Source organism: Anabrus simplex, chromosome 12 (assembly GCF_040414725.1).
Source record: "Anabrus simplex isolate iqAnaSimp1 chromosome 12, ASM4041472v1, whole genome shotgun sequence".
NCBI classification, from domain to species: Eukaryota; Metazoa; Arthropoda; class Insecta; order Orthoptera; family Tettigoniidae; genus Anabrus; species Anabrus simplex.
In genome coordinates, this window is record NC_090276.1 from 92,324,982 (window position 1) to 92,343,219 (window position 18,238).

Here is an 18,238-nt window from a genome sequence, read left to right on the forward strand (position 1 = left end):
ATCCTGTCACAGTCTTCCGAACGCTGCAACTTAAACACAGCACATCTTTCAACCACGGTACAACCCCAGTTTCCTGGAACTGATCTACAAAAGCTGGCACGATGTTGTTCAACTGTTTCTGGCTGTGGACCCCGTTATCTCGGTGGTCACGTTCCGGCCCCCTACTGAGTAATCCCTGGCTAATTGCCCCTTTCCTCATCTTTTGGCATTTGTCAACACATTCCCAGTACTGAGGCCTATACAGTGAAATATCCCCGCGCATCACAATCCTAAGTGACTTCCTTTCATTCAAGCAGTACAAATATGGAGAATTATGAATGGCCGTATTGAGCCCTGCTAGTATATTCTTTGTCGCTACGTTAATTCGTCATTTCGGCGTAAGTTTTAAGTTGTTCGTATCGTACGTAAAACAACGGCTGATCCTCGCTCTAGTTTCAGGAAACATTTTTTGGGGGGGGGCCAGCCCCAGTGGGCCCCCCCCCTTGGCTACGCCAGTGATGTCATACATGTCCAGGAATTTAGGTACTGTATGTTCAAACAGGAAAGAAAAAAGACATAAACCATCTGAACATTTCTAATACAGTATTGAAAAAAAAATTGATTTAAAAATTTCTCAGAACCGTATGCAACGTATATAACCGTATAACCGTATATAACACGTACGTTTTGACACTCGAACCGTACACTGTATATAGAGTTTTGAAAATCGTAAATCCTCTATTCAAACCGTACTGTTGGCTACGCTGCGTGTAACGTGCATTAAAAATGGAATGAACAAAAATTAGGCTGCCTTTGGAAGGAGAAAGGGGAATTCTGTAGCTCATATTCAATCTGTGGAGGGGTCGGTACTTCCCATCTACTCTTCCAACCCATGCTGTTGCACAATATGGTGCAATACTGGATATGATGCACACAGGTCTTTCTGGATGAACTAAACATGAAACAAAAATACCATAAACTTAACCATGCATAATTTGCAAGAATATGGAAGGAATGATGTGCTAGTGGTTAACTGAAGAAATACGATTTTTAAAATGAGTTTCTATTATAGTGTTCAGTTTGCCACTGGCAGCTTTCAATTCTTTTTCGTGCTCGAAAAGAGATTTTGACATTCCTGTATGTAAATAATGCAGCTACAAGTCTGAACACACCCTTTCCTTTGAAGGCTTCAATTTTCTTTTTCTTTTGTTTTCTTTCAAATTGTGTTTCAAAATGTGCTCGAAGCTACATATTTCTTCTTTCCTGATGAGATAGTTTTTTATATTTTCACTTGCTGGGAATGGATTAAGGATTAACAATTTTATTATTTTCTGTCGTTATAGGTAATTATTAACCGGGCAGTGATTGGTAGTATTTTTTAATTTAACGAAAGCACTGCTTGAAAGTAGAAGATGCTTCATTAGGAATGATATTCGTACTAATTTAAAATTACTGTGCTTATATAATGTTCAATAGGTAGAATTATTTTGTAAATAATTACTATGATTCCAATTTTAGAGGTAATTATCTCAGAGACCGTGATATGCCGTTGCGCCAATTCTATATGGGACTCGCACCATTCCTGTCATTCTCTTTGATTCCTGTGGCCAATTAGAAACGAGTTAGCTTGCTGAACAATAGGTCCAGAAAGGAGGTGCGAATTTCCTTGTAGAGTATTTTGGAGGACAGTTCTTATTTTATTCATTCAACCTGAAAAATCTTTCTTGAAAGGTGAGTATTAGAAAGTGTTATTTTTTTAATGATTTAGACTCTTGTAGATATTTAGAAAATCGTTATTTTGTGGTTAGAAGTGGATACGGTACTGAACTTTGTTGTAGTATAGAGGTAGAATTTCATTCTCATCGAATCTGAGGATTGACTTTGTGTTGCTCTCTTATGTTCAGAGTTCCTTTTGATAGCTTTGCACTCCTGACATTTGGTGGAATATGTTGAGGATTACGATTTCTTGAATAGTTTCTCTCTGTCACGAACTTGTATGACAAGTATGAAATTTTCCATGTTCGTAATATGTTTGGCCAACAGGAAGGATCTTATTTTTCGTTTCAACGAGTTATGGCTTGACGATGATACATTTTTATTTGTTACGAATGAGTTTCAAGTCGTTTAAATCAGCAGTGTGTCTTTTTTTTCTGGGACTTGCACGTTGTTGCCATGTAAATTTCCGACCTCATGGTATACGTAATTATTCCGTCTGAAAAGGAATCAATGTTTCCATTTTTTTAAATGGATGTGTGCTGTTTCGAATGAGATAGGAGTGATTTCTTTATTGAAACACCAATCTGATATATGACGGGGTGTTTTATTATCGTTTAAACGTTCGATTTTTCTTTTACGCGTTCTATATTTGAACACTAATCTTTTTGATTTACATTCTAAACCAGAGTTTTAGTGATTCAATTGGAGGTTTAATGTATACGTAACTGTAATTTTATTGCACCTTTTAATTAAATGTTGGCCATGAACTGTTTGTGGAACTTTTTCATGTTATTGTCAGCGTTGAACTGTAGAATTGTTTGTACGTCTCTTCCACTCTAGGTTTTGAAAATTTCATTCCAGTATTTATTATTTAGCGTTTGTCATAAGTTGGTATAATCATTTGAAGAGAAATGCTAGATGAGCAAAAGGTATCTAACAACGTAGGCCTTAGCAAGTAAGGATGTAGTGTGTTCTCATAAATGCGAAGTACACTATTGTTTCATTCCATTGTGCTATCCAGATAGCTGAGTTGATAATATAGGGAAATTCTATGTTAATACACATATTGCTGACTACTGTTGGAGAGCGCTATTGAGACAACGGTAAAGCTCCAGCCCTGGAGACGAAATTATTGTAACGTTATAAGTGCAAATTAATAAAATCTTACTTGGAATGTGCTCGGATGAGAGATGTGTTCATAGTGATGTCCAGGAACCTGCATCCCACCCCAATAACTACATTTACTTTTATAACCTAATGAAGGGTATTGCTCTCGATTCTTTTTTTTTTTTTTTTTTTTTTTTTAAGTAGGTACTTGCATTTGCATAGGCCAACGTAAAGCGGCACGTGTTCTCATTCCCGACTCTTATGATCATAATCCGTTACCAACCCAGCAAAATAAAAGTGCCCCTTTGCTTGTCCCTATATTACAGGTCTTGTCCAGATCCTATCAGCACCGCAAGATCCAGGTCCTGTCCTAACCGTCTGCATGGCAGGAACCAGTCCAGACTAATGGTGTAACAATAATCACCACCACTTATCGAAGCACCACTCACTCATTAGTTCCCAAGTAGAGAGGTTGGCAGTATTGATCACCACTTGACAAATCCTTCCCGAGAAGGTCGCAACCATGTAAATAAATGAGTCTTTCCGCGTGTGTGTAAGTCTTGTCTTCAGGGCTAAAGCAATGATTGAGGCAACCTATTAACAGTGTGGTTTAGCATTGGACTTCGGTGATTAAAATTTGTGTTCACCTGAACTGTTTTAACTTTTAAGGCTGTTTTTTCTTTGGCATATGTACTTAAACAGACCAATGTCTTATTTCTTGATTTTCATAATTCCATTTTAACACACACTGCAGATATGTATGCCTTTTATCCTGACCTTTTTTCACCTAGACCGTGCAGTATATGTGGTGAAATCCAAGAATTAAAAAAATCTTCCTATTTTTGATCTCTAAAAGTTGGCAGGTATGCATACATGCTTTTGTTGTCTGTTGAAGGGGTAGTCAAATGAAAACAGTTCACCTGCCAAAAGGTATATTAGAACATTTTGTTCCTTAAAAATAATCGCTGGATATTATAATTTTACCTTCCGCAGCCCAGCACTTGCTACATTCAGCTGCGCGCTGTACGACTGTCGTTTGTTTGCATGCTCGGGTAGAATGTTGTTGAGAGGCGATCAGGGCTGCCAGGAAGAAAGAACGTAGATAGATCTTGCCGTGGACAAGACCATTGGTCTGGGCGGTTCGAAGCGGCGTTAGGCACCTAGTTTCGTGAGGAAACACGATTGGTCTGAATGGTTAGGATTCTTGCCGTGGACAAGACCATTGGTCTGGACAGTTAGGATTCGTGGCGTGGACAAGACCATTGGTCTGGGTGGTTAGAAGCCGTGAAGCGGCGTTAGGCACCTAGTTTCGTGAGGAAACACGATTGGTCTGGACGGTTAGGATTCTTGCCGTGGACAAGACCATTGGTCTGGACAGTTAGGATTCTTGCCGTGGACAAGACCACGGATCTGGGCGGTTAGAAGCGGCGTTAGGCACCTAGTTTCATGAGGAGCAGCCCTGTATCCGCATCTACATTAACGTAAGTATTAAATGAAATTACTACTGTTGTGTATATCGCATTGTTTCCTTTACATGGTGTTTTTTCTTTGTGCTTTTATTCAGCCGGGGTTGGTAACGCAATGCATCTATCAGCATTGATGGCAATGACGTCACGTTCACCAATGAGAATGCGAGTAGTAACGCTAGCCATGGCCGATGGCGGCTGCTGCTCTTATTAGGTTATAAAAGTAAATGTACTTCTGGGGGCGGGATGGTGGGTTCCTAGACATCGCAATGAAAACATCTCTCCTCTACAAGGTATTCTAAGTAACATTTGCATTATTTTAGCTTCCTTATAATGTTATAAACTCAGGGCTCCGGAAGGAAAAATTTTGCCGAACTGTTAAGACATTTATCCCACAGGTTGATGATGGTTAATCCCTTTCTTGAAAACAGTGTGTGCTGTTGATGGTATCATATCTGTACTCAGTTACACAAGTTGTCGTCCGATGCAAACCGATGTCCATACATATCTTCCTTCAGCTCCCCAAAGATGTGAAAATCTCGTGGGGAGAGATCTGGGCTGTAGGAAGATTGTGTTGTTTCCCACCCTGATATCTGAAGTGTTGACTGTCATGTAAGATGTCGTTCGATAGTATGCCTGAACGATTTGATTCCAGTGTGTGTAATTATCAGCAATGTATGTTCATAGCAGTCTGCCTTGTCCACCTCGAGCATTGGTAGATTGTACCGTTGTTGGATGAAACCGCTCCGTCTTCTCTGGACTCTGACGAACATCTGATGGTAAACTCTCTTCCTTTCCCCCGACTGTACTAGGTTTGCAAGGCCTAGGGAGTGGCATTTTCATTCCCTTTGTAGTCCTTTGCTTTATCATAAGAGTATTAGACCTATACATTTTGCCCATGGAATAAACTTGATTGGATCACTCGTTCGCAAAGACTTTTCACTTTGCGAAGAAATTGAAAAGTACAACCTAGATCATGGTGGAACAGAAAGACTTTGCACTTTGCAAGAATTGAAAAGTTGCAAAGTTTGTTTGTGGAACAGGCCCCAGGTCGTCAGGATCTTAAATGTGCCAGTCAGCCTGTATGCGACTGGTCAGTAACTCATACTATAAAAGCCTGCTCGTGCGGTAACTTGGTAGTTTTGGTGAGCTTGTTGCACAAGGCAATCCAGCCTCAGTTGTTTTCCTTTTGCTGTCTGTCCCAGAGCACTTGGGAACATTTTCACAGATAACAAATCATATTCTATCAACTTCTACCTTTCTGGCAACGTACCTCTGAGTAGCTTCATTCGACAATTGCGTGCTTCAGTCTGCACGATCAGCCATGACTTCTAAGTACTACATTCCCCACAGACCAACTTTGCACACACTTTGAATTGACACTCTCCAATGATGTATTACAGGCCTACTGTATATATACCGCTAGGAGGTTGGCTCCATTCAGCCTCAATGCGCAGGAGTGAAGCAAGTTATGGCACCATTCTACTCGGTAAAAACACAAGTTTCCACATTATGCAAAGGGAATTGTCTACTATAATTATAAACTGAAATTGACTGATTAACTGCCTAATCCCCAGAATATTGTCCTGCCTTTTATAAGGCATATTAGCTGAACATCTGATGGTAAACTATTCTCTTCCTTTCTCAGACTGTACTAATAATAAATGACAATGGCTTGAAATGGGGATAAGGGGTAGGATTATTAAATGACAAGACCAATATATTACTAAAGATCCTTTACACTGTTTTCACACAATATTAGTATGTTGAATGAAGTGTAGTATATACATAAGATCAGTTCTTTTAAAAAATCTGCAGTCTTTTTAGATCTAAAGGCTGCATATGATACTGTGTGGAGGCAAGGATTGATGTTGAAGCTGCAACGAGTTATCCCTTGCAAAACTGTAACCACACTGATCAACAGTATGCTAACCGAAAGGCTCTTCCATGTCATGTACGATAACATTAGTCGTCTCAGGAAACTAAAAAATGGCCTTCCCCAGGGATCAGTATTGGCACCTCTTCTATACAATCTCTACATATCGGATATTCCTGAGACAAAATCAGTAAAATTCTCTTACGTAGACGACCTAGCCATTGCCATTCAATATCCAGATTTCAGCCATGCCGAGGACATCCTGACGTCTGACCTGAATACACTTGGCTCTTACTTCCGATACTGGAGACTACAACCCAGCATTCAGGGTTCAGTGCTAAAACACAATCCTAATCCAAAGTGCCTCGGGGTAACGCTTAACCGAACCCTATCTTATAGAAAGCATCTTGAAAACCTCGGATCTAAGTTGAGATCGCGTAATAATATTCTGTTTAAATTGTGTGGAACTTCATGGGGTGCTTCAGCGGACACATTACGATGTACTGCGCTTGGCCTCTTGTATCCTGCAGCTGAATACTGCTCTTCAGTATGGCTTAACAGTTGCAACGTGAAGAAAGTCGATGTACAACTTAACACCACCATGTGTATCTCTGGTACTCTGAAGCCTATTGCAACGCACTGGCTGCCAGTCCTCTCCCACATTGCTCCACCAAGCCTGTGACGTTCTTGAGTCCTTGTTCAAGAATATAAGATCATGTCCAATCCAACTCTACCCATTCACAGATGTTACAGATCTCTGGAGACAAAGGCTGAAATTCCGTAAGCCACCAATGAAAACAGCTAAGAATATAATGGATGCTGGTTTCAATTTAAAAGTGAAACGGAAGGAGCAATGGTTTCATACAGCTCCGGAGTGGCCAAGTCTCTTTAATCCAAACCACGCCCCAGCTGGTTTCAGTTTGCCAAGAACGTGGGCATCACTAAACAGGTTTTGCACTAATTGTGGAAGATCTGCATTCTCCCTTCACCAGTGGGGCTTCAGGGACTCACCGTGTGATTGTGGTGCTTTAGTCCAGACCATGCATCACATAATGGACGAATGCCCTCTGCGTCCCTATGGTGGAGACCGAAAAGACTTTGCTGATGTCTCAGTATCCGTAGTGCAGTGGTTAAACAATTTAGATACGTGTAATTGTTCCCTACTTACCATGTATTCTTTGCAGGTTTTTCTTTGGTATAATATTGTATATACTTGTCCATTTTGTAAATTCCATACGCTTAATAATAATAATAATAATAATAATAATAATAATTCTTGAAACAAGTCGTCTTACTATGTTGCCTGAAACCGCACTTTTTTTCCTGAGTCACTTCTGTGTAGTAAGACTGGCCGTATGTTTTAAGTCTTATTTGGTAATACATATGCCATCAGTTTGAGTTGAACTCTGTAACTATCTTCACGTGCTACATCAGTCACGTGGTGATCTGCCAATGTTTGTAATATTGCTGACCTTTCAGAGAAAATGTAATTAATGGCAGTACAGTACTTGGCAACACTTGGAACTGAATTTCAAATTAGTGGGCATTTGCCATCACAAGGGCCAGTCGGGCTGACTGGCTTTCATGGCTGTCAAAGTGGGACGTAAAGCCAGTAGCATTATTCCACTATAGGGCCATGGTTCATAATCCTCGGGTACAAAATGTGCACTGCGAATGCACTGAGTGGCCGAAAGTCATGGGAAGACACTGAATGTGTTGTAAATGAGTTGCTCTTCCGCGAGTCCTCAAAACTACGACGAAACATCAACTCTACAAGGTATTGGAATCCTTCCTCAAGGGATCTCGACCCACGCATCTTGCATTGCCACCCACAATTGGTCTTGTGTGGTTGATGCGGGGTTTGTGGAGTGTACACCAGCATCGACGGCATCTCGTAAATGCTCGATTGGATTAACCCGTTAACGCCGTGCGTGTCCATGTGATCACGGCCTGCATTCCTTCATTTAGATTGTTCTTGGTGCTTTGTATAGCGCTGGAATTGATTGCTGACTGTGTAGATCAATTCAAGAAGCATGTGGCAACTGTGTGCGAGCATATTATTACGTGATGCATATCGACTTATTGTTTCGGTGCACATTCGTTTCGTGTCATTATCACAGAAGCTGGATCATGATGGCGTGCTTCAAGTAAGTTTAATATTTCACATATATTTATGTTTAGATTACACAACTAATATGCTTAACAAGTTTGGGAGTGACCTATGTTCACATTATGATGCAATTAATTTACATTTAACAGTAAATATTACTCCCGTAGGCACTTAAAACATTGCCTAAGCGCTTGTGTTAGCTATTCACCCTGTGCACGTATTTGATGGTGATTGCGAGGCCTAGGGAATCTCATTTTCATGCGCTGTTATACATCAATTTTCATTCAACAACTTTATTCAATTTACGGTCATCTATTCTACATTTAAATAAATTGCGACTTGTTAACAAATATGCAGCTACATAACCTTGTTTCCCTTTTTACAGGGACATTACGCTCCAAGAAGTATTAGATATTCTTGAATCCAACGAACCAATTGGAGAGGTTAACAGCATTTTTATTGAACCTCCGGAAGCTAATATTCAATCCGACGAAGATTCAGGAGATGATGTTGGTGGTTTGGTTGATAACCTCACAGGTCGCCAGCTTTCAAGTAAGGCAGAAATTGTACTCGCTGGCAACGATCTTATAGGAGGCGCAGACGATGATCCCGTTTCAGCAGGAACAGATAGGATGGACCAGAATGTGTCGTACTACAGAGTAGGCATACGTGGAAAGAAATGGTGGTGGTCGCTATTCACATGGCTCCTGGACGTGTCCATTCACAATTCATGGTTACTGCTAAGGAGGTCTGGATATGATTTGTCACATCTAGAATTTCGTCGCCACATTGTGCAAACATATCTACATAAGTTCAAAATAACGCCACTAGGAAGAGGCCGCCCCATCATCTCGAGATACAGTATCCAGCAGAGTAGTGTCACTGACGATGTACGACTTGACGGGATTGGGGACCTCGTAGCGCCCTGCAATCGACGACTCTGTGCTGGAAAGGAATGCTCCAGTAATGTTCGCACCGAGTGCACAAAATGTGATGTTGGACTCTGTGTTCAATGCTTTGTCCTATTTCATACAGTGTGAAGCATACAGTTCTTATATTTGTTCCTATTCGGTAATTTCTACGAATTAGATAACTTGAATGTAATATATTACGAATATCTTGAGACTTTTATTGCTTTATTTATGTATGTACATATTGTAATTAATGTATATTCTTCATAAATTATCATCTTTAGTTTATTTTAGTGTATTTTGTTCATAATTTATCAATATCAATACATAAAATTTATAAATAGTAAAGAAATGCTATACAGAATGAAATGCTAACATATCCGCCTAGCGTGATCATATGAACACGCCACCTAACGACGAAACCGGGAAAAGTATGAGCTTAACCCATATCTGCCCAAATTATTTTTCTGTGGAATATTGCGATATATTTCGTAAGTACAGTTGTTTGTAACCTAAATGAAAGGCTTATTATGATTTTAGGTTTCATTAACATATTTTCGCGGAGATTTACAGTGTCGACATGTCGACAGTGAGCATGAATGGGTAGGGTAAGAGACATGCTCAAAAAAGGAACTTTTCTTCGCATTTTAAGCTTATATGAATGTAATAATTAATCAGTTGGTGGATATTAGTCACATGAGTGTTGAATAAGCAGAAAATAATTTAAAAACATTATTCAAAACATAAATGAGGAACAGTTTCGTCCCAGTTTAGAATGCATACTGTTTCAAAACAAAAGGACAATATTTGTATGTTTAAAGTACTTGTTATACGCACAATACCAAATTTTGAGCAAGTATGATCACTCTGAAAAGAGCAAAAAAGGAAAACTACGAGTAGAATTTTAAAACAGTTCAGTCTGCGTTTTGAGGTTACACTCTGCTTCTCTTCATCCAGTCTGGTTTAGCGTGAGTAAAATGACTCGAAGCAAAGGACGTGGCGGCCAACGTTACATTTTTGCACTGTTTCCTGGCAGCTTTACCACAGTGAGCGCACCGCACTTGCTACCCTCTTGTTTCGAGGTAGTGGGATACCCCATCGGAACGCACTTCTGGCAACACGCGTGAAGATACTTTCGTACTCGGTTTTCATGCGTTAGGACGCGTAACGGCACAAGATAGGATATATGTCCTAACGATGTACTGTGTGAAGCCGAGAAGGTCTAAATTTTCCTCTATGCCCTTTGGGGTCAAACGGTAAAGTTGCCATGCATTGTCCATGCAGACGTTCAGAAGGAACGCAATTAGAGGCCCGTACCATTTCTTGTTTTTGATGCTGATGCGCTAACAAGATACATTTTGATCCAATCGATCGACGCTCCCCATGTGCATATTATGCGGAATTATACGTGCTGTCTGAATTACTGTTATGTACTTCATTTCAGCATTACCATTGTACCATTTTCACCTATTTTTGTACACACTAGTTCAGCATCAGCCCAGAGTAGATTACCAGAGAGTCTTTATATCTCCACAAGACTCATCATCGCCATCCCAGTCACTATGGAAAGCATTTTCAGGTTGTTTTATGTATACGGTATATTAGCATCTAGGATGTTTTGTGATTCCTCTAGGACGATTACGAACTGCTCGACGGTCACTCAGAGATGAATAAATGAAAATTGTATATCAGTACTTAGGCAGTCCCATTCGCGCCCACTGTCGACATATGTCGACGTGGAAATTTTTTGTTCTGCTAGACAAAAGCAACTATAAATCAGCCATAAATGAATTCAAAATCCGTTAAAGGCATGTTTCGTTATTACGTTTAACACAACAGTCCGATCTTACTTTCAACTGTAACAATATTATAAGAAAATATTACTCACCGCGACGGAAACGTCACCCTCTCGAGTGTATACGGAATGATATTTCATACGCAGCCACGCGATAAGGCGCGAAAACGAGTGATTCTTGTTTTCGTGCTGTGCAGTAAGTATCAAACTATGAATTGTAAACAATGCACCTCAAAAATATTATTCAGGTTTACCGATATAAGATCGACAATATTCAGATATTAACGTCGACAAATGTCGACAGTGGGCACATATGGGTTATTATTTTGTAGTTATGTTATACTATGCACCTGAAGTGATTTAGACGAATTTCAAAGAAAACGGACGAAAAAAAATAATTTTGGCGTTAAAGGGTTAAGATTGGGGATCTGGAAGGTCAGTCCATCTTCGTAACTTCACTGGAGTGATCCTCCAACTACCTGCATGCCATCACAGAGGGGTGACATGGCGCCTTGTCCTGTTGAAACATGGCATCTCCATCAGAGTACCCTAGGGCCAAAAAGGGATGCAAATGGTCTGGAAGAATGTCCACATAACGTGCACCTGTCGGCGCTCCCTGCAGCTGGTCAGTAGTGCCTAATTACGACCATGAGGACATCGCCCTGTCCAGAACTGAGCCACCTCCCGCCTGGACAGAACCTTGACACGCAGGATCCATAGATTCATGGGTATACGCCGCACTCTCATGTGCCCATCAGCTCGATAAAACTGGAACCAGGTTTCATCGGACCATACCACACGCCACAACTGTTCTATGTCCCATTACGCCCCATGCACATTGTTGAGCAAAGAGACACAAGCGGACGTCGGCTGGTGAAGCCTAGGCGGTGCTGTTGCCTTCGTAGGGTCCTAGTAGAAATGAGTTCTTGACTCCCATCATTCAATTGGGTGGTGACCAGACACCCCGTCAAGCGCTCAGTATAATTCTGCAGAGGTGACGTGATGTCCGTTTGTTAAACACCTATGGTCTTTCTTGCGTTGGTTTACACGGGTGGTAATATTCTGTGTGATATTGAAGATCCACCCTATTACAAGATATTAAAATCTTAAAATTGTAACACTGCACTTCTATACTGAGGTTCACAACCTCACCATAATTACTTACTGTTTTAATTTCATCCTGTCTCATTTGTATTCACTCTTTTTTATTGTTTTAACATAATTTGTAATTTTTTAACTTTTTTCACTGAAGATGGCTCAAACGAGTTGAAACATGTTTGATTAATATTACTCCATCTAAAGATAGAGGTATGTATATATTGAATAGGACAAATTAAATTTCCTTTGTAAAGATCCACCCTAGTCACTGTTGACCTCAGAAACCTGAATTTGCATGTAATCTCTGCAATGCTATGGCCTGTGCGCCGATGATCATCCCACGGTCAGTCTGTTGACTCGTGACGTGTTGCCATCTTTCCGAGACTGGTGTCTGGGACAGACTGCTCAGCTATGCCGCAGCTAGTCCCAACGTTCAGGGGTCATACACGGTGCATTTTGTAATGGGTCACCCCTTCCCTTGAATTTTGGTCACTCAGTTTGTAACGGTACTTATTTTGATTTTGCCACAGTTGCGGGTGCGAACTGTCATACGTGTGGACTTGGCCCTGTCTTAATGGCCGGATGCCCTCCCTGACGGCAACCCCACATGGAGGGATGTAATCATTACTGCGTGTATCTGTGGTGGTTGGTAGTGCAATATGTTGTCTGAACTAATCGCAATTAAAATCCTATACCTGGCTGGTAATTGAACCGGGACCCTCTGAACTGAAGGCCTCAACGCTGACCATTCAGCCAAGGAGCCTGACAAAAAAATAACTACTTATTGGGTACAAATTCTTTTCACTCGACAGCGATTGCCCACCTTTTCAGTAAATTATGAAACGGGAATCTGCATGTAAAAGAACAATTCTTCATTATAAGTAATTCAACGGCTTCTATACATTTATGTAGTCAGCGATTGAAATATTACCACCTTAAATAAGATGTAATAAATTACTTATGAGAGGACACATCTCTATCTTTACTGTATTTGTGCAGTTATATGCACTGCATGATATAAGTCCTTTTAAAGTAAATCAGGCGATGTAACAGACATAAATATGGCAAACTTAATTATGATAGGTAACACGCAGGCAACCCCTTGCCGTGTAGAATGGCAGGTGGTAGACTTCAGTCTGTTTGCAGGAGTCGTCCATCTAGCAGTGTATAAAGATAGAACATTGACACCTGTACCTTTCAACTCAAACTCCCTAACATCCGGATGACGTAAACGGGATATGTTATAGCCATAATAGTCCAATCCCCATCCCACTGTACATTTGTACACATCTAAGGATGTAACCAAATTATTTTTTTTAGCAGTGTAGCATGTTTAAGATAAGCCGGCAGTGTACCATGCCAAAAAATAAATTTGTGTTACAAAAGGAATCTTGTGTATGTGTTTTATGATTGTAAAATTTATGTAGTAATAGTCAAAAGAATATTTCTGTTGATATACTGGTCATTACAAAAATAAGTTCAATAATATTAGTAAAGAAATATTACTAAAGAAAGGGTACACCTTATGCTACAGTGGAGGAAGAGCAGCCAAAAAATGGTATAGGTCTCATAATTGGAAAAGACCTAAAGTAATACCTAGAATTGGTGGAAAACGTATGACAGGTTGATTAAGCTCAGATTGAGACTTGAAACTGGTTAGATAAAATTCAAGGGTATGCTCCACATACAGGAAATACAGATACGGATCTAGAGGAATACCGTGAATATCTGGTGGAATGACAGGGTAAAAGATAGTTAAACGGAAGAAACAAGCTTGAAAAAGATGGCTGAGGAACGGAACAATAGAATGCAAAATGGAATAAAGACACTGCAAGGAGTGCCCCAAGGTGGTTCAAGAAGAGAAAAAGAAATGCTGGCAAAAATTTGCTGAATTTCTACAAGAAGATTCAACCAGAAACAAAAAGATCTTATTCCAGTGGGTTAAAAAGAAAAACCCAGGTGTGGGTTAAAAAGAAAAACCCAGGTGAAGGTGCTAACTTCATTAAAACTGAACAGGAGGAAATGACACAGAAGCAGGATATATTGCAGAGGTGGGGAAAAAACTTTGAACAGCTTTACAGCGTGCATAATACATCGGTAGGAGAAATCGAAGAACCAGATTTAGTGCACATGGAAGATGAGGAACACGAGGTGTCCATGGCAGAGATTGAGTGGGCCACTAAAAGAATGAAACGAGGCAAGGCAGCTGGAATTGACGAGGTCACCATAGAAATAATAGCAGCAAGAATAGTTGGTCTACATTGGTTGTATAGAATCTTAAGTGATATAGAGAGAAAAGACTGTTCCATAAGAGTGGACGAAAGAGGTCATTATACCAATTTTCAAGTAAGGAGACTGGAAGCAATGTGAAAATTAGTGACACTGATACCTCATACAGCTAAGATCCTTGAAAGAATCTTGGATAGATGAATAAGAGACAGACTAGAGGGAAAATTGTCAGAACACCAGTATGGATTCAGAAGAGGCAGGTCCATATTTGACCCAATATTTACATTGCGTCAAATGATGGAATAAGGTATTGGGAATGTGGCAAGGACATGATAGCAACGTTTCTAGATATTGAAAGGGCATATGACATTGTCTCAAGGAATTTAAGGGAAACATTGACAGGCACAGATTGGGAATGAAACAATGCAGATGGTAATAGCATTGTATCAAAATTTGTAAAATCTGTGATTGAACCAAAGTGGGTCAAACTGAATGGTTCAGAGTTGAGACAGGCTTAACCCTCTGCTGCATGAATTATTTTTTGTTTGGTGAAGAAAATTTCTGGCTTTATGATGTCCAACTTATGTTTAGTGTTTTAGATCTGCCAGCAATTCTTAACTGGGTCTAGTAGCTTAACACTCGGTTGCCATAATGGCTTGTATATATGATTTTTCACGATTTTACGCTAAGCTTTTAACATTCAAAGACCGAACATTACTGCCTACTGGCCATGGGTACATATTGCAAGGTGCAAGTATACTTGCACGACCGCAGGTCTGTAATGTGATGGCCCATGTAAAATAAACGGTGACACAACAGAGTGAAATTTGATTGATCCACTTTCTTTTTCAATACATAATATGTTAATATGATCACATTTTTATTTATATTAACAACATATTATGTATTGAAAAAAGGTGGATCAATCAAATTTCCCTCTATTGTATGTTATCTCCTTTCAGTACGGACCAGATATGAAGTTTTTAATGTTGAAACATAAACTGTGGTTGGTACGCGAGGATGTTGACGGGATGGAAGGAGTACCTATGGTTGTAGGGCTGTTTTGTCATGTTATGTAAAAAAACGAAAAAGGTTTCACTGGTATGAGTTTTTCAGTTGGTGTGCCGTAAAACTACCTCTATTCACAATCTGTATCCATTTATACAGGTGAAAAGTTATTTTTCCAGAGGGCAACAGTATGCAGTAAAGGGTTAAGACAGGGAAGTGTATTGTCTCCCTTACTCTTATCATGGCTAGAATTCTACATAATATCAAGATGATGATGGGTGAGCAAGTAGTCTATGCTCTTTGCTGATGACATTGTAGTTTGGGTAGATAATGAAGTGGAAGTACAGACACAAGTTGATTTATGGAATGAGGGGAGAAGAAATTTTGGAATGAAGATTAGTACTGCAAAAAGTAAGACTTTGATCATGACAAGAGGTAACAGAAAATCCAGGGCAGTGATAAAAATAAGAAATAAACCTTTGAAGTAGTGAAATTTTTTAAATATTTCGGCAGCGTGATATAACAAGATGGAAATTTGGATGGTTACATTGATTTAAGAATACAGCAGTCTGTAAGTTTCTACCAGTGTGTGGGAGACATTATTTGGAACAAAGATGTGCTAATGAAGTGCAAGAAGGTTTTATACTTATCCTGTTATAAACCTATACTGACGTATGCTTCAGCAGCCTGGATATTAACTAAGCGGAACCAAAGTAAAATAAAAGCAGCTGAAATGAGGTTCTTGAGGAGCGTACAGGGAAAGACAAAGAGGAGATAGAATACAAAACGAGGAAATGAGGAGAAACGTCGGAGTGTGTTCTCTTCAAGAAGAGATTCATATAGCATAGCTAAAATGGTTTGGACACATGAGACTGCTAGGAGAGAGAATACCAAAGAGAACATTCATGGATAGAGACTGGAAAGAGGCCTAGGGAATGTCCTAGAATGAGATGGAGCTCTGTTATGGACCGTATTGCAAATAGAAGTCGATAGCAATGAAGTACTAGAAGAGGAAAATTGGTATAATGACCCCTTTCACTCACTCTTTGGAACAGTCTTTTCTCTCCATATCACTCTGAAGAGTCTAAAACCACTGTAGACCAACTGCTTCTGCTGCTATTATTTCCATGCTGACCATATCAATTCCAGCTGCCTTGCCTTGTTTTATTCTTTTAGTGGCCCACTCAATCTCTGCCATGAATACCTCGTTTTCCTTATCTTCCATCTGCATCCATTGATTTCTCCTTGTACCGAGGTATTCTGTATGTTGTAAAGCTGTTCAAAGTTCTTTCCCCACCTCTGCGATATATCATGCTTCTGTCATCATTTTCTCCTGTTCATTTTTAATGAAGTTAGCACCTTCACCTGGGTTTTTCTTCTTTTTTACCCACTGGAATAAGATATTTTTGTTTCTGGTTGTATCTTGTAGAGATTTAGTGAATTTTTGCCAGCATTTCTTTTTCTCTTTTTAACCACCTTGGAGCACTCCTTGCAGGGCCTTTATTCCGTTTTGCATTCTGTTCTGTTACTCAGCCATCTTTTCCAAGCTTGTTTCTTCCGTTTAACTTTTATCTTTTACCCTGTCATTCCACCAGGGCATTTCTCGATCTTTCTTCCTTGCTGATACTCTTCCACAGGTCTTTTCTGCAGACTCCACCGTGGCTGTTTTAAAGCATGCCTATTCTTCTTCGATCCTTCTGATGTCTTCCTTAGGTATACTTGTTTTAATCTGTGTTTGGAACTCTTCATTTATTTCCTTCTCCTGTAATTTCCACACCCTCAGCTTTCTCTCCCTAATCTGTCATATTTTGTATCTTTCCCATCTTTAACTTAGCTATCACAACTCTTCACCTTCGAAAGATTCACTTGGGAGGACTGTTATGTCTACCAACATTTTCCTGTTACCTTTCTCAACCAAAATCTAATCTATCAGAGTTTTGATTTTGTTATCCTAACTATATCTTATCTTGTGACTTCTTTCAAAACCATGTGTTACCAACAATCAGCTCATTTCTTATACAAAAGTCGACCATCTCCAGCCTTGTTTCTCTTCCCATATCCAAATGGCCCTAAAATCTCATCTTTCCTTTCGTGACCTACTTGGGTATTCATGTCTCCTATGATCACAATTTGTCCTGTATGTGGCCTTCCAGATATTCAAGGTATTCCTCTAGATCCGTATCTGTATTTCCTGTTTGTGGAGCATACCCTTGAATTATATCTGTAACACCAGTTTCAAGTCTCAATCTGACCTTAATCTACCTGTCATTTATATTTTCACCAATTCTTGGTATTCCTTCTCTTCCTCCAGTATAGTATAGGGTGTATTCTTTCTTTAGTTTCTTCTCACCTTTTTCCTTTCCATTTGGTCTCGCTGATTTCAGCAATGCTATATTTTTGTCAACCATAAAATCTTCCACCTTCCCTGTTTGTGTCACTACATTGATGGTCGCTTTCTTGATGTATTTGGTTGCTGGTCGCCCATTTCTCACATTTCCCCCAGCATCACGAGAACTGCACATCGCTTGTGGGGAATGCCCTAGCATTTTCCGAGGCTTCAGTACACTTATCATATAGGCTTTTATTACGATGGGTTCGCCACTCCCAAAGGCATTTTAGAGCTACTGCCAGCTGAAACTTGTAGGCCGCTCCTAACATGGCAAACGGACTCCTTTTGTAGCCGCTCCTCTGGAGTACAGACTATACAGTTGATATGGGGTTTCAGTGGCATTTCCTCCACTGAGGGCCCATTTCCCTTCTATAAGGACTACTCCACCCTTAGCCGTTGGTCCTTATAATGGGTCAGGCTATTTACCACTGCTCAACACTTGGCGTGGAGACACTGGCTGTGTGGTTTACCATAGCAAGATTTAACTGGCCAGACTGCCAGTATGTAACAAAAAAACAAGTTGAATTTTCTCTAAATCATAACTGGAGGATAGG

At 39.9% G+C, this 18,238-nt stretch overlaps 1 protein-coding gene across 1 annotated transcript in view; it reads left to right on the plus strand.

The window, feature by feature from the left end:
• Nucleotides 1–1,550: 1,550 nt before the first annotated feature.
• SkpA (SKP1-related A) overlaps nucleotides 1,551–18,238 on the plus strand; it is an 80,055-nt gene continuing 63,367 nt past the window's right edge. The window contains exon 1 of the mRNA XM_067156607.2: nucleotides 1,551–1,710. The gene's annotated coding sequence lies outside the window, so the exon portion shown is untranslated. The remainder of the gene's footprint in view (nucleotides 1,711–18,238) is intronic.